We start from the raw sequence: 22240 nt of genomic DNA on the forward strand, positions 1-22240 counted from the left end.
AGAGAGGAGTGCATCCACAAAGATATGAGTGCTCAGAGAAAGGCATGCGTCCACTCAGAAAAGGGAGAATTATCAAAGGAAGAACTGTGCCCAGTGAAAGAAGCATGCTTAGAGAGACAGAAGAATAGAATAGAGATATAGACAGAAAAAGGGGGAAGGATAAAACAGAAAGATATAGAAAGAGGGAACAGAGGACTGATGCCCTGTAGGTCATTTGTTTGAAGGCATCACCCTGTCCAGACTGAGGAGAAAGACTCAAGGCAACATCATCATTACAAAATTAAATATAATGCTGCAAGGTCAGCAATTGAGTCCCTCCAAATGGCTTCAGTACCCTGGGCTTTGGAGCAAGAGGAAATAAAACATCCTAGCTTCTTGCTCCTGATCATTACATAGTAATTTTTGCTGCAAAGTGACCATTTAAGGACTCAAGTGTTCGTTTGCTTGTTTCTAGAGTGGCTGTTCTGGGAAATAAATGTGACGACTGAATGAGATAGCTTTAACAGTGAAAACTCCATTGTCCAGAGTTTAATTATCTATTGGTTGAGTACAGAATTCTATAAAGGAATGTATGTGAATACAAAAGCACTAACATTCTATAGAGCTGCTTTCAAACTCCAGAAAATGACTTACTCCACTCTATTTCTCACACTGTCACTATCTTTTCTTCGCAAGTGTCCTTCCAGCTTTTCCTTCAAAGTACCAAAAATATCTACCTTCAAGGGCCCTCCTCTACAGCTTGTTTTGTTCAGTTCTGGAATTAAATTTGAACTATCTATTCAACTAATCACAGCTTGCATATGTGCTCCCATTTTGAGTGTTTAAATGTGGATACTGGATTCAGTTTTTCTAAACATTCCTATCTTCCACAATCATCTTTAGAACTCACTTAGTCGCATTTTCACAGACCCAGTCTACAAATGAGACTTATGAGCAGCATGGTAGCACAGTGGTTAGCACTATGGCTTCAGAGCGCCAGGGTCCCAGGTTCATTTCCTGCTTGGGTCACCGCCTGTGCGGAGTCTGCACATTCTCCCCGTGCCTGCATGGGTTTCCCCCGGGTGCCCCAGTTTCCTCCCACAAGTCCCGAAAGAGGTGCTATTAGGAAATTTGGACACTCAGTGTACCCGAACAGGCACTGGAATGTGACGACTAGGGGCTTTTCACAGTAACTTCATTGTAGTGTTAATGTAAGTCTACTTTAGACAATAAAGCTTTTTTTTTCTTTAGTTCAGTTCAATTATCAATGACAGCATCAAGCACTCCCAGGTCAGAGGCAGTGTGGGTTAGATTCGGGGTAAAGCTCCCTCTGCATTGTCCCATCATGGTCCGCCCGGTCAGGTACAACATGGGTTAGGTGCAGAAGGTATCTCCCTCTACAATGTCCCATTTATGTGTCTGAACCTCAACATCAAAAGAACTATGGGCTGGATTTTACAGGGGAGCAGACATTTTTTTATATCTAAAGAACACATGCTACAATGTGGCAAATTTTCTACTTTGTATACCAACCATCCTTATGTTTCTGAGGGAAACTGCTGACTTGTTTCTGCAGGGAAGGGGTTGGAAAGTGAGGTGGGGAGGGGATGAAGCAACATGGTTCTCCTAGTATTATGCGTTCTTCTCCAAATCCTTGAATTGTCGCTGATTTATTTCCCGCCAACTCTTTATGGGCAGTGGAGCCTTTTAGTGTGAGCCCACGTTTACTATGACCAAGGTTGAATTTCACCTATGCTCATTTTACACTGGCCTTTAGCAGGTGGAAGGGAGGCAGGTGTTCTGCCACCTCAGGTTGTAAACTCAGGTCCAAGAGACAAAAAGTTAGTGTACAGCTCACAACTTAAGCAATGTATGCTAAACCAGCATTGAAATGATTAACTGGACATTGAACATGCCTCTTACCTCTCCCAATCATGGATCATTGGATAACGTTTTTTGAATCTGATACCTCCAGAGGTACTTGCATCAAATCAAAATGAAGCATGGGCAGTACTGGTCTCAAAGCAGCACAGGTCACATCACTAGAAACTATTACAGACAATCAGTTGCCATCCCACCCAGTGTGAGGGCGTGGAAAAATTGAAATGAAACATTTCTTTCAATTTGAAATATAATTGCCGGTACCAAAGTGCTAAAATAAAGCAGCAACCAAACTGTTCCCCTTAGTCTGTATACTTAACCCTCTTGCAACTTAGCAGTGCAGTTTGATATGATTTCCATATCTCATAAATTATCCATTACCCTCTGTTTATTCATGGGAATGGTGCATTTAGGGGAATGGTGCATTCAGGAGGAAAAAAAGCATTTGATAAATTTTATTTCCATTTTGTTTGCAAACACACATATGGCATAAGAAAATCCAAACTGCAACTCAACTGGGCAAGAAAGAAGAGGAATTAAAGAGCATCCCAAAAAGGTTAGTGAGAATGGTGATTAAACCTCTAGGTACCAACAGTACGAAGAGCATCCTAAAACCTCATCCAGGCCTTCATTCTGTACAAGCAACCTCTGCTATTCCCATTCCCCTCCTCATTCCCTATTTGATTTAACATTTCTCATTGTCAAGTAGTTGTACATTTCTAAAAGAGTTTATTGAGTCACTTTCAGCAACAGTTTGAGGTAGAGAAGTCCATGTTCCATGGAAAGAAGTTACTTATAAAGTTTCCTTTTAATCCATTTGCTGTGATGATCTTAAATTTGTACCTTCGTCTTCAAGTTTCACTGACCAGTGGAAACAACTGTTTACCTTACCATAAACCCTCTATCACTTGACACCTTGTCTTTCTCTGTCCCAATGAAATAAATCCTAATTTCTAAACTTTCTCTTCATAACTTGAAATTATGAAGCGGCTCAGTAGGGTAGACATGGGGAATGTGTCTCCACTTGTGGGAAGGCCAAAATAGGGGCCATTATAATAAAATTGCCACCAAAAATCCAGTAAGGAAGTCAGGAGAAAATTTGTTATTCAGAGGGTAGTAGGAATGTGGAACTTGCTACCATGTAGAGTGATTGAGGTGAGTAGCGTAGATGCATTTGGGGAAAGCTAAATAAGTGAACGAGAGAAAAGTAATTGTAAGTTATGTTTGTAGAGTAAAACAAAATAAATTGCAAGGGAGGAGAGGAGGCTTGTACAGTACATGAACTGCAGCACAGACTAGTTGGGCAAGGGACCTATTTCTGAGCTGTAAATTCTATGTAACAATAATAATCTTTATTAGTGTCACAAGTAGGCTTACATTAACACCATAATGAAGTTACTGTGAAAATCCCCTCGTCACCACGCTCTGGCGCCTGTTCGGGTACACTGTGGGAGAATTCAGAATGTCCAATTCACCTAACAAGTACGTCTTTCGGGAATTGTGGGAGGAAACCGGAGTGCCCGGAGGAAACCCACACAGACATGGGGAGAATTTGCAGACTCCGCACCGACAGACCCAAGCCGGGAATCAAACCTGGGACCCTGGCGCTGTGAAGTTACAGTGCTAACCATTGTGCTATATAATAGAGCCCAACATTTGGTTTGAAGATGGGCTTAAATAACTCTATCTTGACACTGACAAGGCTATTGCTTGGCTCTGTGACTATTCACATATTAGGAAAATTAATATGTAGAATCATAGAATGATACAAGACAGAAGGAGGCCATTCAAACCATTGTACCCATGTAACTCTTTTAAAGATCTCTGATTAGTTCCACTCCTCTGCTCTTTCTCCAAAGCTCTGAAAAGATCTTCCCTTCAAATATTTTATCCAATTTTCTTTTGAAAATGATAATTGAGTCTGTTTCCAACACACACTCAAGTAGTGCATTCCGTCACTCAGGTCGTCTATTCCGACTCGTTGCTTCAAAAGATTTTCCCCTCATTTTTCGTTTAGTTCTTTTGTCAATTACCTTGATTTTTGTCTTATGGTTATTGACCTCTCTGCCACGGGAAACCTGTTCATATTTACTTGAACAAAACAGCTCATGGTCTGGAGCCCCTTTATTAAATCTCCACCGAGCCTTCTCTGCTCTAAGGAAAGCATGCAAGTTATTGTATGATGGATATTCTCCAACAACTTGCGTTTATTTAGCACCTTTAACATCTTCAAACATGCCATGGGACATCACGGAGAGCAATCACGCAAAAATTGGGAGCGGTCCAAAAAGGGAGATGTTAAAATTGGTGACTAAAATGTTGGTCAAATAGTTACATTCTAAGTAGCATCTTAGAGCCTATAATGTCCAAAACCATATCCAACACTGAACTGCAATTAAGACATTGTAATTGTTTAATCTACCTTCTTGTCTCTAGATATAAAACCAGGGATTCTTTTACCTTTAAATGTCATTATCTACTTTCCTTGCTATCTTTGATTAGGACAGGAAGAAGAGCTGGAGGACAGAATGGATGCGCAGTAGAAGTTTTAGACCAGACACAAAAATATTTAGTGAATATATTTGGTTCAATGTATGTAATGTTTAAATGACGTGTGTTAAAAACACAATAATAATACTGAAACTAAAATCATTAGATTAAAAGCGAAAACAGAAAATCCATGTGTCTCAGTAATAGATTCTACAGCCTGTCTGTGCAGACTGGCTCCTAGTTTATCATGTCTCCCTCTGTATGACATATGCCCTGTCAGTCTGATGCCAGCACTGTCTGTCTGTCGGAGCAAGGCCCTGCAGTTGATTTCTCCCTGTGGCCAGCACAGCTCCTGCTGCAGGAAGCTCAAGTTCAGTCTCCATCACATTGGAAATGAAGATTCTACAACAGGAGCCCCATGGAATTCATCCCATCATATCACTGAGTTGCGGCAGCAAGAATAAATCAAGCTTGTCCTATTACTTGTACAACCTTTTGATAATCACAGCCTGACTGTTTAAATATGGCGATGGCCTCTGCTGCACTGATGTCAATCAAAGCTCGCTTACTCTCTTGCTCACTTCCCTTTCAGTCATTCCTCGCTAATCTTACATGGTGCTTCTCTCATTTATGCTTTGCCTGAACAGATCATTGTTTTCATCCTTTCTCTTTTTTTTAAATTTAGAGTACCCAATTAATTTTTTCCAATTAAGGGACAAATTAGCGTGGCCAATCCACCTAGCTTGCACATCTTTCGGATTGTGGGGCGAAACCCACGCAAACACAGGGAGAATTTGCAAACTCCACACGGACAGTGACCCAGAGCCGGGATCGAACCTGGGACCTCGGCGCCATGAGGCAACATGGCTAACCCACTGCGCCACTGTGCTGCCCTGGTTTCATCCTTTCTCAACCTCATTCAACCTCTTACTCTCTGACTCTCCCGCTCTTAATAATCTCTACGCCATCCTTAGTATTTGTACCATTCTGTCCTACTCTATTTTTCAGTAGTTTTTCAGTGTTGTTACTTTCTTCTCTCCTGAATATACATCTTATCCCATCACCTTTATAGATGCTAATCTATGTAATGTCCCTGAATGACTGTGTGGGATATTATCAACAGTACAGGTGCTTGTTTTACCTCCCTAGCCCAGAGATGTAGAGGCTGTGTTGCAATCGTACTGCTGTCCTGACAGATCAGCTAACAGAACACAGAATCAAGAGCAGAACCTTGGGTCCTACTAATTTGTCTTGCTCAGTACCCCAATGGGCAGTTAATTTACTCATGTGGCTGAAGAGAAAACGGCCTCTATTTTAAGGACGCTTATTTTTTTTTTAAACTGCAGATAAATTGAAACAAATAGAATTGTCCCTTTTAAGAGGGCAAGTAAAATCTCACCATCTTGCCAATCTCAGGCCAGAGACGTGAGTTGCCTCTTTGCCAGTTGCATACCCATTTGAATCCCATTTCAGGTACAGAAGGGCAGCAGATTAGTGCACATTCAAGGTTATGAGGCCTGACTGGAATACATTTGCTGTAGAATTAGTTTTAAACTGACATATGGGACGTGAGAGAGTTTTTTTTTAAACTCTGAGCTGTCGTTGCAATAAATTAATTTGCTTTGTTCCCTGGGTGCATTTGGAATCAAACGAGCCATAAATTCAGAAAGGACTTTAAATTTATTACTGGGGGAATAAATGGGGATTCTATCCCTCCTACTTGCACAATCGCTCTTTCTACATTCATCTTATTTGCTTGCTCAAAAGGAGGCAACCTGTCCTTGACCAGTATGTTGTAATACATAAAACAGATCTCGCTTGTTAATCTTACCTAAAACAATTTGCAACAGATTGACCCGAAGAAATTAGACTGAAAGCAACCATTTCGTTTTGTGACTGTCTGACCCATTTGAGACATGGGACTATTTTGCAAATGATACTCCCACATTTCACAAAGAAGGTTTATAGAATTCTCATTTTTACCATGTCAAAGAGGTGTAGAAAGAAGCAGCCACTATTTCTTTTGTTAATGATGTTTTTATATTTAAATATCAACATAAATCATGATATGATGAAACACAATACCATGGAATGCCTTGTGCTGGATGTTCCATTAAAAAAGTTTAAAAAGCACAAAGTTCTATGATACCTGGAGCTGGATTGATTAATGCTCAAACACATTCTTATATATATTTGCTGGAGTCAGAGAAGGAGGGAGAGACTGAGAGAGAAGAACAGACAGATAGTCAGAGGACACATACACACACACAAAGAGGCAGACAGGAGAGATAGAAAGAGAGAGACGTACACACAGAGGGGAGACAGGCACAGGGAGAGACACATACAGATAGCAACACACATTCAGACACTGTGCCAAAGACTCAATCAGTCTGACATACACATGACACACACACACACACACACACGCTTGCATCGCAGAAGTAATTAACACAGGCGCATGCACACAGACAGACCCCAAGATAGCTTCACCAAGGAACAAGGAAGCCCTTGTCTGTGCCAACACTCGGGGCCTTTGTCAGTGATGGGCATCTGTTTGTATTCGACCTCTGCCGTGGCCACAGCCGTTTCCCAGCTACTCTTGACAATGCCAAAGCTGCCTCTCCAGACTACGAATGAGGGTCCCAGCACAATGCAGCCATTGTCAGATGGAGAGGAAGGGGAAGGGGTGGGATAATGATCTGGGCACAATAAAAACTGTTTACTAACACAATTGCTACAGCTGCATGGCCTCCCTCTTGAAATGTTGTTTGTGTTTTTTGTTCCTATTCTGTTTATTGCCCGGGGAAAGATCAACATTTATTCAAACTGGCTTTAGAGACTGGAAAGCCACTGTCTATTAAAAGGTGTTATGCTGTTTTACTGCCCAGTTACATCTGGGAGCCAAATGGTCAAAAAGAGATAGTCATGAGGCTTTTCTTTCATTAACGAGCATTGAATTTAGCACACTCTAATTACACAGAAACCTGCACACAGACAAGTGTTCACACGGAGGAGGAACAATAAGATATTTTTGTAAACAGGCTTGTAATTTAATTGTCCAGCACTGGTTAACTGGCGAATGACTGCCCCTTGTAGCTGAATAACTGCAATCTGATCCTTTATCTGTTCTACCCCTCGGTCTTGTACCAGCTACAAAAGGACCATCCCATGTCCTTTGTCTGCTCTACTTTCAACGTTAACCTGCTTTTTCTCTTAACCAGATGCAATCTGATATGCTTATTGCAGCACCTGTGTATTTCAGAGTCACAGTCATTGTGGGCTTTCTCTTCCCTTCTCTGCCCCCGCATGACATGTTCTTCCTTGCTTCATCCAAATGTAAGTTTGAAATGGTAATCTTCAGAAGAATTCTGTTTTCAAATAATTTTTTGAATGTTTGAAACATACACATTTGAGGCTGCATACGGGTCCATGAATGGACACTTCGCTTGCGTGGCCCCAGGTGACAGATTGTATCAAATTTATGGGACCCTATCGGCTAAATGGACAATTCCCTTAGATTTAAGACCTGGCTCTCATTACACCTGTTGTTTGTCAAATTGGGAAGAGAACAGTTGGGCTTTAATGTGAAAAGGATACATTGGATTGCTGGATGCCTCGGTGATGAGTTTCTCACTTTTTGAAAGAAATCCGTGAAAACCACAAGAAGGTTCTGACAAACCATCTGATCTTATGACAAAAAATGGTCAGAAATAGAATTCCAACAGTGCAGAAGGAGGCCATGCAGCCCTTCGAGTCTGCACCAACCCTCTGAAAGAGCACTCTATCCAGGCCCACACTCCCTCCTTAACCCTGTAACCCCACCTAACCAGCACATAATTTTGCACTAAGGGTCAATTTATCATGGCCAAGCAACCTAACGTGGACATCATTGGACTGTGGAAGGAAACCAGAGCAACCAGATAAAACCCACGCAGACATGGGGAGAAAGTGCAAACTCCACACAGTCATACACTCCCTACAGTGTAGAAGGAGGCCATTCGACCCATTGAGTCAGCACCAACCCTTGGAAAGTGCACCCTCCCTGGGCCCACACCTCCACCCTATCCCCACAACCCAGTAACACCACCTAAACATTTGAACACGACAGAGCAATTTAGCATGGTCAATCCATCTAATTTGACTGGGAGGAAATCGGAGCACCCGGAGGAAACCCATGCAGACACGGGAAGAAAGTGCAAACTCCACACAGACGGCCACCCGGGTCCCTGGTGCTCTGAGGCAGCAGTGCTGGCCACGGAGCCACTGTGCCACCCAATTGCCACATCAATTTGTTCTTACCACATCCTGACCAGCGATGCCCACATGAACGAATAAAGAAAAACAAAGCAAGGCAGATTGAAGGTATGAAGTCAGCATGTCCTTTACAAATTTGCTACCATCTCAAGGCAGCATGGTGGCGCAGTGGTTAGCATTGCTGCCTCAAGGCGCTGAGGACCTGGGTTCGATCCCGGTCCCTGGTCACTGTCCGTGTGGAGTTTGCACATTCTCCCTGTGTCTGCGTGGGTCTCACCCCCACAACCTAAAGATGTGCAGGGTAGGTGGATTGGCCACACTAAATTGCCCCTTAATTAGAAAAAAAGAATTGGATACTCTAAATTTATAATTAAAAAACACAGTCATAAAATATTGGCCCCAGAAGGTTTTATACTTACTGTTTTGACTTCGGATCAGTTGCAAAACTCACTTAAAACCGCATCAGGTTTTTAAACTTGGAGTACCCAATAATTCTTTTCCAATTAAGGGGCAATTTAGCGTGGCCACTTCACCTAACCTGCACATCTTCGGGTTGTGGGGGTAAAACCCATGCAGACACGGGGAGAATGTTCAAACATCACGTGGACAGTGACCCGGGGCCGGGATCGAACCTGGGACCTCAGCGGCATGAGGCAGCAGTGCTAACCACTGTGACGCCCTGGCCAAGCCTAATTGTCCCTTAATTGGGAAAAAAAAAAATTGGCAACTTTAAATTAAAACATTTTTTTCCCACCATCTCAAAGACAGGCAAGTGCTAAGCCGTTCACCTGGTATCCACCGAGCTATGGTATCCCCACCCCTCCCCTTCCAGGTAAAGGGCATCCAGCAAACCAGAGGTGGGTGTTCCTCCCGTTCATACAAGATTAAGTATGACGACATTGCTCTTTGACCAGGATAACAAGAGCCAATTGCAAGAAGCCTCACACTGACACTATTCCACTTGTCTCCACCACTCTCAAAAGTCTATAGAGAGACCATTGTCTTAGCAGCATAGAAAAGTAACCGCATGATTCCTTGTCAGCCATGACCATTCACCCAGGAGGATGGAGTCTCGGATTGGCTGTTTTCCATTAGCCACGCCCTTTGGAGGTGTTCCACCTTCCTAACTCCCTTCATCCCTGCCTCTGACAGCAGCCGATGGTGAATGGCACAGGATGGATGGCGATGCCTCACCTCACTTCACCACAGAGAGGAGGACACAAGTCAGCATCTTTGACACCCAGTTGCCTCATAATTATTAGGGTGTCTCTTTAGTTGCCTACGTCTGCTGACTTTGAACTCCTCCCACCTGAAAAAACCCTCCTCCCATCTCGAGGGATCACGCAGATTAACTAACTGTGGGGCCAAAGTCAGTTTGGAAAAATGCTGCAGGTTACCTTTCAAACTCGCTCCATCACCTTCTCCCCTCCCCCATCACCCGCCAACTTCCCCCCCACATCGCACTTGACCCACACAATATCATCATTCCTTTTCCCTCCGTCATCCTTTGAACGTCCACCAACCCCTCCCCTCCCGTTACCCTAGACCCTATCATGATCCACCTTCACATGCTTTCCTCCCCTCAAAGTTGACCCATTATTGTCCCCATGACCACCCTGACTTTGCCCCCTCCCATTATATGATCCATCTGCTTTGTCCCCCTCCATCACTCACCCACTGAGACCTTCACCTACCCTGGACCTGCCACTCTCCCACATCCCACTCCCCCCTCTGGCTCTGACTGTTCCCTCCTATCACCAGTCCCCCAAATTTTCTCCCAGGGCCCCGACCTTGGTAGAACCATGCCTGTCCTCCGATATTCTTCCCCACCCTCCCTTGAACAGTCTCACATTTCCGACAGACTCTCACTGCCCACCTTCCCTGAATACTCTCACCCTCCCATTTCACTGGACATTTTCATCCCTTTTCTCCAGGCATTTTCACCCCCAATCCCACTCCCCCTTCACCTGACATTGCCCTCACCCTTCCCCGGGCCCTCTACCCACCCTTCCACTGTAAGCCTGCCTACCCTTTCCAGTCTTCACTCCTCTCTTCCATCCTATCATCCTCCTCCCCAGCTTTCACCTGCCTCCCTTGTCCAGTGAAGCTATGCAATGTCTCCAAGAATGGAGAAAGCAACATCTATGGACCTCAAACTTGTAGAAGTAGTGAAGCTTGCCAGGCGCACTTATGTAAAGTCATAACACTGAACTTTCTAAATTCTCACTGGCATGGAATTTAATTAGGAGGGGGAAGCTTGTTTCCAGCGAGGTGGCCTATTAATGAACATGCATGAGATGCTACGGCATGCAAATTTGTTCCTTGACATTGTTCATCAGGAAACTTGACCCACCTTTAATCTGCCTTTAACGTTGGGAGAACAAACCTCCAACAGTTTACCCTGGCATTGGGGAACAGAGGGGGTCTTTCTGCGCACCTTGGTGGCATGTTTCTCAGCTGCGGGAGGCAGCCGGCCATTATCCTTTTTTCACTTACGCGGTGAGGTGGAGAGGCAAGTACCAAGGGGCTTTCGCTTCTGATCGGAATCGCCCAGGAAGCCGGGCGTGAGCCGCGATGGCAGAAGAATGAGGATCAGAAAAATATCAGCCATGATTGAATGGTGGTGCAGACCCGATGGGTCGAGTGGTCTAATTCTGCTCCTATGTCTTATGGTCTTATGGAATCTTCTGTTCTAGTCCCGCAGCTATCAGTGGGATTTCCCATCAAAGCCACGGGAAACCTGCAGCAGGAATAAGCCATCTGCAGGACCAGAAGATCCCACTGGCGTGAATGGCGGGAAAATCCCCTCCAGAGTTTTTGCCTCCTGCCAAATTAAGTGCCAATCTGTGTAACACTATAACCATCACCTTTCGTTTACAGTGGCATGTCCCAAACCAAGTCTAAGACTCAGATCCCCTATTATCAAGCATCATTTCATTCAGAATCAGATATCAATTTTGCACGTATACATTCCTGTAAGCAGTAGTTTTTAAAAAAAATTTGGCAAACAGATCTTTAAAGTCTGAGGAAGGCTGCCACTGTCTCAATTACTTCATTTCTGCTAATATACCTGATTTGCTTAGTTTGCTTACTTTCTTTTCTTTTAATTTTGTTTTTTGAATATCAGAGTAGCCAATTATTTTTTTTCCAATTAAGGGGCAATTTAGCGGGGCCAATCCACCACCCTGCACATCTTTGGGTTGTGGGGGTGAGACACACGTGGACATGGGGAGAATGTGCAAACTCCACATGGACAGTGACCCGGGGCCGGGATCGAACCCGGGTCCTCAGCGCTGTAGGCAGCAGTGTTAACCATTACGCCGCCGTGCCCCTCAATTTGCTTACTTTCACTGCGATTGCTCTACCTGAGTTTTCTCTCCTCCTCCCAAAAGGCACTGCCTCTCAGTGGGAGAGGATTCCACAGGTAACTGGTACCCACAAACACTTTGCAGAAGTGGATGCTCTTCATGTGTGAATCCTGGCCGCCATGGCACCCTAATCAGCCCTGAGCTCAATTTCCAACTGTGTACTCTCGCCACTACAAAGACCCCTTACCTCCCAACTCATTATCACCCAGCTCAGTTCCTACCTCAGCCCATTCACGATTAAAATGGTTACCTCCAGACTACACTACTCCAATGCTGTTCTGCCCAGCCTGCCATCCTGCATGCTCCATGGCCTTCTGTTTATCCATAATGCTGCTGTCCATCTCCCATCCTGCTTCACCAATCACCGGTGTCCTTCCTGAACTTCAGGTGCCCCTTCTACCCCAGCATTGCCTATTCAAAATTCTCATCCTTGTTGCTAAATTCCTTGCCTCTCCAGTCCAATACCTCACCTTCACCACCCCAACCCCCATGAGCCTATTGTCCCTTATGCAACCCCCACCCCCTCCTGACTTACCCCAACAATGTTGGCCATGCCTACAGCCATCTAGGTCTCATGATATGTAATTTCCTCCCCGTGGCTCAGTGAGTAAATGCACAGCCGAATTTGGTACTGAGGCATAAGGACAAGAACGGTCTCGGGTTCCACCTCCATCAGTGTTTCCTCCAGGAAAATGTCTATGAATGTTTCTGGCAGCCTTCTACAGCTAAACATTCTCACGGCACTAACAAAAGAAATGGTCATTGGATGCGGTGCGAGGCCATCTGTAGAATCCAAATCTCAGCACCTTCAGGAAAATGACAGGGGAGTGGGGAAGGCTGGCCCATCAGCTCCAAACAGTGACTGTAAAAATACTCTATTGCAAACTTATCCAATAAACTAAGTTTTGTACTGCAGCCCAGTTCAGTTGGCCTTCTCAAGCGTGTAAAACAATTATTGGAAAACTAGTTCCACCCTCAGAGGAGAACGCTATGTAAAGTTACGGATAATTCATTTTTTTTAACTTTCTAACATCCTGTGTGATTTGCTTTTTACAGTAATGATTGTTTTAGGAAAGTCTTTTTTTTACTCGTATCAACGTTTTGAACAAAGTATTAAAGAAGACAACCCAGAGATGCAGTACTTTTGAGCCTCTAGGCTAAGAGAGAGGATACATGCTTCTGAAACACAGCCTATACTTGTATTTTGAAACTCCTGGTAGAAAGTGGATAGGTGAATTGGACATTCTGAATTCCCCCTCAGTGTACCCGAACAAGCTCCGGAGTGTGGCAACGAGGGCCTTTTTCCACAGTAACTTCATGTAATGTAAGCCTACTTATGACACTAATAAAGATCTCGGGTGAGAACAAAATTAGATAGGGCTGTGATGTCCTTCATGACAGAATAACATGTTGGCACTGACTGCTGAGGAAGAGATGAGGGTAGCTGCCATCTGTGAATATGGCAAGAGTCAACACCTTCAGCAGAGCAGGGGGGAAATTGGAGGTATGGAAACAATAGCTGCTGAGCAGAAAATAAAACCTTAGCAACGTAAAAAAGGCCAGAAAACACTCTCACTCTTAAGGGTAAAATCTAAAGCACCACTATCTTGGCACATTATTAATCCAAGTGCATAAATGCAGCTGCAGTCCCGACTGGGTGAGCACTAATCGGTTGCTATGCAACCAGCTGTAAAGGAAATCCAGTCCAGCAGTGAAGGAGTTAACTATGCAGATCAGTGCTCAGTGACGGCCTTGTTAGCCATCTTGATTTTTGCTAAATGACTCCTACAGGGTTGCAAACAGTAAGCCATGGCACAGCACTGTATTCAGGACCAGGTGCCCAACTGAGACTCACTCCCATCTTACCCTGTGTAAAAATGCACGCTGCTGTAAATCATTTAGCAAGGGATAAATAGAAATCATGAATATTTCAGGATATTTAAATAATAAAGTGATTAAGCGACTGTAATATTCCATCCCCCATTTCTGATTCTACCCACTCCCCCCCCCCCCCCCCCCCGTACCCACTCCACTGAAAATAGATCTGTTTAATTTAAAACAAAATAGTCAATCAAATTAAGGAGAGATTTTGAATAGATTTTTATGAACTATCTCAAAAAGTGGCCTCCAGTATATAATAGAAAAAATACACAGAAGAGGATTCGTATTATTCTAAATTACATTTAGTAGTTCTGAAAGAAAATGTGCTTATTGGACCTTGATATTTTTTGTGTTGCTAACAAAGCACAGATATTTTAAAGTAACAATAATGGGGCTGTATCTAACATTGTTCGCATTCAGTAAATGATGTGAATAAAATATGGGCGATATTTACCATGGAAATATTCTTGATGTCAAATCATTGACGCTATGAATTAGTTACTATGCGGTGACTAATCAAATCAGTGATTGTGAATTAATTACCAGGGGGAAATTATTCCATATTTGCAGGTGAGCGAAGCTGTTCATTTTTTAAAAAATCACTTTTCCATTGGATTCTGCCTTAGTTTTGATTCTTCTGTTGAAGGTGTTTTTTTTAAAAATGTGAATGTAGATTCTGGGGTAAAAATGACTGTTACCTCAGGGCAACACATTTAATTGTGGTTTGAACAGGGCTAAGTGCAGGCCCAACCCACACGCGATTCAAATCATGCATAGAATTCCAAATTACCACATGGCAGCTCATTTGTTGTCTATAATACAATACTCTTGATGTAAGTGCAAGACTTAAATGAAGAATTCTCAGCCAGGTATCATTCATAAATTTTTTAGTATTTGAAAGCTTCCTGAATCCCAACTATCGACTAGCTTATTCTGTAACTGCACATAAAACCAGCAACATGTGATGTGCATTCCGTTTTTGTACCGTATTATAAAGTTATTATTTTTCTTTGCATTATTTTTATATGTAAGTGTATATTGCCTAAGTTTTCCTTTGAATGAAAATTGCAGATATAATTTTGTGAAAGCCCAATCTGCAAAGACATTTGAATAAAGAAGTCACATCGTCTGATTGTATATTTTGATTGCAGTTTAATCCCAGTTTTACATTTTACAGAGATGCCCAGAACATTGTGCAGTGAAAACTGCTTCAATCAAGATTAACTCCAAGCTCATAGCAGCACTGACAAATACGATCTCAACCCTGGCATTCATTCCCTCTTTAGAAATAATCTTTGAGATGGCAGTGAAAACTAAAATATTATACAATATAAATAAACAGATGCCACAAAACCGGATTAGATCACCGCACACTCCACCAGCCCCCTCCCTCCCGACACACATTATTTCTGTAATCACAGGTACAACCATTACCTCATTAACCTATTTTTAAAAGGTACGAGCCAATGACATTTGTTTTGAAAATTTGGCTCAAAAGATTCCACAACAGATGTTTTAAAAATAAATCTGAAGACGTGTTTTGATTACGTCTTCAGAATTCTCTATTTCCTCTGCCATATTCACATGTCCTCATCATTCTGTCACAAAGCAAGCAAAGCCAGACATGTTACAAAGGAAAGGGATGAACTGGGCACAGTCACTTGCCATTTCTCAAAGTAAGCTCACCATCTGAAATATTCTTGCCCGTTTAAACTGAAGTGCTCAAAAGGGGTGCACCTTAATGAACTATTAATTGCAGAATGCACAATCAAGGCCACTAGAAGAAAGATGTGGACATCTTCATCAATGGTGGATTCACCAATTGGTGGAATTTATGTCAGCCTTGACATCTTGCGGAAAAGTAGCGTGCAATAGCCAAGCATTTTCTTGTGGTGGTGGGATGGGTGTAGAGTCATAAGGGTCGAAACTGCACTTCGCTCTCACATGGCATTGAAGTTGGAAGAGCAACTTAACAGGGGCCTTGAAGGAACATGTCCATCCACCTGTCTGCTTGGATGTGGACACTATGTGCACATGATTACACACACACACATAGGATCATTTGACTACAAGTAAAATCTCAAAAGTAAAGCTCCTACATATTTTCGTGGTGTGAAATAACTCTGTTCCAGCCCTCACTGTCTTGACAAGGCATCTATAAGTGCAGAACCTGGGAGGCAAGTAACCAATTTTTGCAATGAAAAGCTTCAGCTTTGGTGCAGCACGGTGGTGCGGTGGTTAGCACTGCTGCCTCACGGCGCAGAGGGCACGGATTCGATCACGGCCCCAGGTCACTATCCGTGTGCAGTTTGCACATTCTCCCCATGTCTGCATGGGTCTCACCCCCACAACCCAAAGATGCACAGGGTGGATGAGTTGGCCAGGCTAAATTGCCCCTTAATTGGAAGAAAAGAATTGGGTACACTAAATTTATGTTAAAAAATGACTTCAGTTTTTTTCATGTGAGGAGGTGAAAAATAATGAAGGAGTTTCAGTTAATAACACATTTTCTGCTCTAACATGTCAAAAATCTAATTTTGCGGGCAGCACGGTGGCCTAGTGGTTAGCACAACTGCCTCACGGCGCAGAGGCCCCATGTTCGATCCCGGCTCTAGGTCACTGTCCGTGTGGAGTTTGCACATTCTCCCCGTGTCTGCGTGGGTTTCGCCCCCACAACCCAAAAATGTGCAGAGTAAGTGGATTGGCCACACTAAATTTCCCCTTAATTGGAAAAAATAATTGGGTAATCTAAATTTTTTTTTAAATGTTTTTAAAAAATCAAATTTTGCTGAGGTAAAAACTACTAGCATTTGCATAATCGTTATAACAGACAATGAAAGCACAGAGTTAGCAGGAGCATCAGCTGCTGTAAAAACTAACACTAAGAGCGTGCAATTAAGAATAATTATTCTTAATGATTACAGAAAACCAAGTGGGAAGGTGTGCATGTACTGTATGTCTCACTGCCCTTGCATTCAGACCAACAGGATGCAAAGCTCAATGCCGAGACAGAGAATGTTTCATGAGGAAGCAAAAATGAACAAAGATGCACACCTTTATTTCAAGACCTTTCATTTAACAGCTGCATGCCAGGAATACACAGCTCTCTGGATTTATGCTGACAGGAACAGTTTTTAAAACAGCAAAACGTTTCTTCCCGAAAGATTTTTGAATTTAGCGAAAATATCCACTTTGGTGCAAAAGCAAGCCACATTTCAAATATTCTGCTGCTTTTTAATCTAGTGTGGAGTATCCATTAGAGAATATTTTAAAATATTTATTTTGACTCCAAGCAGTTTTCCTTTAAAGCCACAATATTTTTTAATATACTTCTGTTGCATCTGACCAACACCATTGTGGAACTGGCTGCCAATGTGTGAAAAACATAAGGAATTTTATCTGCTCTTTTGTTTTTAAAAAAACGCATTTTATATTATTTTTAAATTTCAAATTTGAAAATAAACGTGACAAAATTCGGAATGGCACAACGCTAAAAAAATATGTTCGGCAAGTACGGATGATGAGGGTGACAAAGGGGCTACTGTTGTTTTAATTGTTTGTTCACAATCTGCTCGCAAGCGGCTGTAAGCTCTCACTCCATGTAATTATGTTAATGTACGGCAGCTTGTCAGGATTTTGTTCATTAGAGGCAGTTGTTTCACCGCTTATATTTCTCTCTCTCTCTCTCTGATAATCTCCGTGTGATCGGGGCCGATGTTTACAATCTTGAAACACGGATCATCGCCACGCCATCCCAGTTTGCGCTGGGAATCCTCACAGTCCGGGTTGCTAGCCATAAGAAATTATTCTCTTTGTTTAATTTAGCTTTTGCGGCTTAAATTAATTCCCCCCCCCCCCACCCTGTGCTCCCATTCCCTCCCTCACCCTATTCCCCTGGCAAAAAAAATAACTGACTAAAATATCTGGATAAACAAATTTACAAAATTAATCATTCTCATTTATCTACAGAAATTTTATTCATCTTCAAAATGAAATTTTAAGTATTAATTGAGAAGCAGGGGATGGGACCCAAGGATCTGTGGGAGGACGTGCAGCTCAATAAAGCTGCCCATTTCACCCATCAAATGAGGACATGATTTAGTTCAAGTCAGAATAGTAAAAATATCCATGATGGAATTTGAAAACATCTTATTCACATGTCCTTTATGGAAGATGAGCAAACAGCTTACATTTTAAACTGAAAGATAAGGTGACCACGGTTCAATGAATAAAAAGGTAAGGTTTTAAAATATATAACGGTGATAGAACCTAAAGTTTTGTTCATATGCTGGGGATATTTTAAGATGCAAGACACTGAACAACACCACAACAGCCTTTCACAGATTGATGGTACTGAGATTTTGCAGAATCACACAGTTTTTTTGTTTTGTTTAATTTTTCCAATTGAGGAGCAATTTCGTGCGGCAATTCACCTACCCTGCACATCTTTGGGTTGTGGGGGTGAGACCCACACAGACTTGGGGGGGAAAACTCCAGACGGACAGTGACCCGTGGCCATGATCGAACCTGGGTCCTGGACGCCATGAGGCAGCAGTGCTAACTACTGCACCACCTTGTCGCCCTCTGAATAATACAGTTAAGGGTCTGTTCACATATCAACTATCACGTTCAGCAATACCGACAGAAACAAAACTCAGATAGCTGCCATACAGCCTCAACTTCTTACTACCATTTGGTGTGTAATAACTGTAGTTACGAAATATATATATATATAGTTTTGAATATAAATTTAATGTACTCAATTCTTTTCTTCCAATTAAGGGGTGATTTAGCACGGCCCACCTAGTCGGCACATCTTTTGGGTTGTGGGCGTGAGACCCACACAGACATGGGGAGAATGTGCAAACTCCACATAGACAGTGACCCAGGGCCGGGATTGAACCCAGGTCCTCAGCGCACTGAGGCAGCCGTGCTAACAACTGCCCCACCGTGCTGCCCAAAAATGTATTTGGTAATACATCAACCTGAAGGTATTAGAAAATTACTCTTCCAAATTCTCGAATAGATGGTCTGACGATTAGTGTTAGCAGTTTCTAAAGGTTATACGGTAGGTTCTTGCTCCTGGGAACCAAAGTCCGCCAGTTCAATACCTGAACAGCACAACTTAGTTCAGAATCGTTACATAAATGAAATTACAGGTTAGTGCAAAAATCAATGTTCAATCTGTATAAAAGATGTTGGAAAAACCTAAGGAGCTACATGGCCTTAATATCAGTGCATCAAATTGCTCCCTTTTGTGAATAGGTACAGTATCTGCAACAATCTCTGCTCATTCACCCTTGTGTTTTTCTCCAACTACCAGCAAGAGGAAAGATAAGGCAGTGTAACACATTTTTGCAATAAACCAAGAAAGACTTAGGCCTCAGAACTTTAAAATTATGGATGGTGAGTCTTTAATGTGAAAGTAGGGTTGTTGTATCCATCTGGATTTAACAGGCATTTTTTAAAGCTGGAAATATTCACAAAAGGGTTGCGATTTGAAACAGGCTAGTGTTATTTTGTGGGCATGTAGAAATCCAGAGAAGCCAGGCTGTTCATGCATGGTAGGCCTGAGGCCTGCACAGACAACAGCTTAAGCAGGCTGCATTACATTATTGCTGAATTGTATAGCAACACGTGAATGGCCTTTCCTGTTCAGAACATTCTTTCTGCTCCTGTAGATCAACCACAAAGGGTTGGCCCTTCTGGGGAAAAATTGTCTTTTTTCTGCACAGTAAATATTACAAAAACCATCCACAACATGTGCATAACAAAATCCGCACCCTTTTCTTTATAAATAAATGTGGAAAATATTATCAGGTGATTTCTACACCATATTCATTTTTCCTTCAAAAATAGTTTTACAGTATATATTTTATTCCCTTAATAGCACCAAATTCCTGTACCTTTTTTTAAAATTCGAAGATCTTGCCCTCTGTTATTTTTTATATATTCTGATTCTATTTTTCATTGATAAAATTTTATTTAAAATGAGAATAGAACAGTAAAATCAAAGTATTCATTTGTGTTTTGCTAAGGGTCTTTTCTCATTACTCCTTCACCTGTCCTCTATACAGACAGCTTGCTGGGCCCACACCGGCTAGACATTATGATTTCTTCACTGCTTCTTCTATCCAACATGTGGGCTTAATAATCTGATTTTTATTTCCATTTCCAACTCTCAGCTACCAAAGAGAAATGTTGATTAAAATATCACGTTGTTTTTCTCAAATTTCAGGCACTCCTTCCTTGGGTATATCTGCATACTTTCCAGCAAAACCCCAGTACATCCTCAATGTGGTCATTCTTCAGGGACAGTGTAGCATCAGCAGGCTGCTTGACTGGTGCTTCATCACTATGGTGTCCGATCATTTCCCCATGCACCCAACACTCACATCATGCAAAGCCCACGTTCGGAGGCATAATACAAATTAAAAAGCAGCAGTCTGCATGGCCTTCTGGCTTTGATTATTAATCAGTGTCTTTTGTAGGTAAAGTAAATATGTGTGGAATGAGGGTGAGCATAGGTCCAGCTGTGTTGTTCCTGTGGTGCAGACGCCTGCTAATGCTGCTCAAAAATGAAGAACTGACACTTGAGTGGTACTGCAGGCTGGATGATGGGCGTGGGCCTGTGCTCCCAACAGCAGTCAACACCTTCAGAAGGGGAAGGGAATGAAAAATGCAGGGGAAAAACTAGGTTGGGCAGAGGGCAGTGAAAAGCCGGTACACATTTGTGCACAAAGACACCGATTGTGAAAGTGTGCACCACATCTGGATAGAACCTTGTTCGTGCTTCAACCGTCATGAAAGTGGTGGAGAAACCTCAGGATATTAAGTGCAGTATATTTTCAAAAAATATTTTAAGAGTGCATACTCTGGAGATGGGCTCCCCATGAGACAAAATGCCATGATACAAACAGCACATGCTGTTGCTATGACAGGTTGCTAGGAATCTTGTGGCCCTTTAAGGCACCGGTCGCAGCAGTCGTGGGTTCACTTCCCTATATAATATGTTACTCCCTGTATCAAAGATTCAGTATTTAAAGGGTTAACATTGACAGCAAACCATTAATTTTATCCTGGTTAAATGCAGGAAGTAGAATAATTATTCATTTGAAGTATTAACCTCCAGCAATGTCAAAAAGGAAATGTTCTTGAAAGGAGGGGCGTGATGCATTAAATAGATGTTGCGGGAGGGATACCGGGAACTAAAGTCAGTCAGCATTCCCAATCCTGAACTCTTTCCCATGGCTCTATGCTGAAAATTGTGGAAGGACATTATCATGGTCTGATGTGATGACTCACATGGCTGATTGCCCCGCTAACATTCACTTGCTGGGCTCACACATGAAGAGGTGCCACTTGAGCAAGGCTGCAGCAAGTGGCTGAAGTCCAAAAGGGCAGCACTGAGTGGATGTGGGGAGAGAATCAGCATAAAAATAAGCACAGCATAATGTGAAAATATCTAGGTACAGATAGAGCCAGGAAAAGCAGTCAAATTATTACTGTACATGTTCCTATAAACCCAGTCGTTGCACTTTAATTTTCTTTTTGCATTTCCAGTTAAGTTAATCTTTGATTTTATTCAAAGATCCACTTAATAACATTCTGCTTTACCTTAAAACAGCACCAAATGTGTCATTTCATTTGATGTTGTTTTTATAAATCACCTTATTGTATCAATCTAAGCCAGGGATGAACGAGAGTCAGAACTGTCTTTTGAAATACTATGTACACAGCGGTGATTATTTGGGAAAATCCTCAAACGGGTTTATTCACTGTAAATGTTGAAAATACACGGGGCACGTTACTAACGCCCGTCTATAAAAAGGATGGAAGGAATGATCAAAGAAGTCAGAAATAATGTTAATTCAATTAAAATTGAGGGCACATTTTCTGCTTGAAAGAATACGAGCGACAGGATTCGGTCACCCGAGCTTCATTTATCGCCGCTTGCTTAGGTAATTAGTGTAATGAGGAAGTCGGGGGGGGGGGGGGGGGGGGGGGTAGGTGTTAGTGGAGAGCGTGAACGTGGATTTGACAATTGTATTGCCTACCTTATGCCCAGACTGAGTTGCGTTACGTCCATTTTAGAAGCTGCAAGATTCCCCCTCAAGATGGCTGCAGAGCAAAGAGCTCTCTCTGCACAAAATGGCACCTGGCTGACCACTCAGGCTGGCATTCCTTTGCCTTCTGGCACGATGTTGTGCGTGGCTCACAGCGGCAGCTTCACGAATTCAGAAATTCACAGTCTCACCAGGGGGGAAAAAAAGAGATCGCAGTCTTCATAGAGGATTTCAATGCTGTTTTTTTTTTCATATCGAAGGATGTGCTGGAAAATAGGAGCAATGATTCTGTTAGTCTCTCAGCATTCATGTCTTGCCCTA

General features: G+C 42.5%; 1 long non-coding RNA gene across 2 annotated transcripts in view; it reads right to left on the bottom strand.

Moving 5' to 3' along the window:
• The window catches only part of LOC119975170, a 112462-nt gene that overhangs the window by 42103 nt on the left and 48119 nt on the right, over positions 1-22240 (bottom strand). For both annotated transcript variants that reach the window (XR_005462670.1, XR_005462669.1), the window contains exon 3: positions 21911-22185. This is a non-coding gene — a long non-coding RNA (uncharacterized LOC119975170). The remainder of the gene's footprint in view (positions 1-21910; positions 22186-22240) is intronic.

The sequence above is a fragment of the Scyliorhinus canicula genome, chromosome 12 (genome assembly GCF_902713615.1).
Source record: "Scyliorhinus canicula chromosome 12, sScyCan1.1, whole genome shotgun sequence".
Lineage (NCBI taxonomy): Eukaryota > Metazoa > Chordata > Chondrichthyes > Carcharhiniformes > Scyliorhinidae > Scyliorhinus > Scyliorhinus canicula.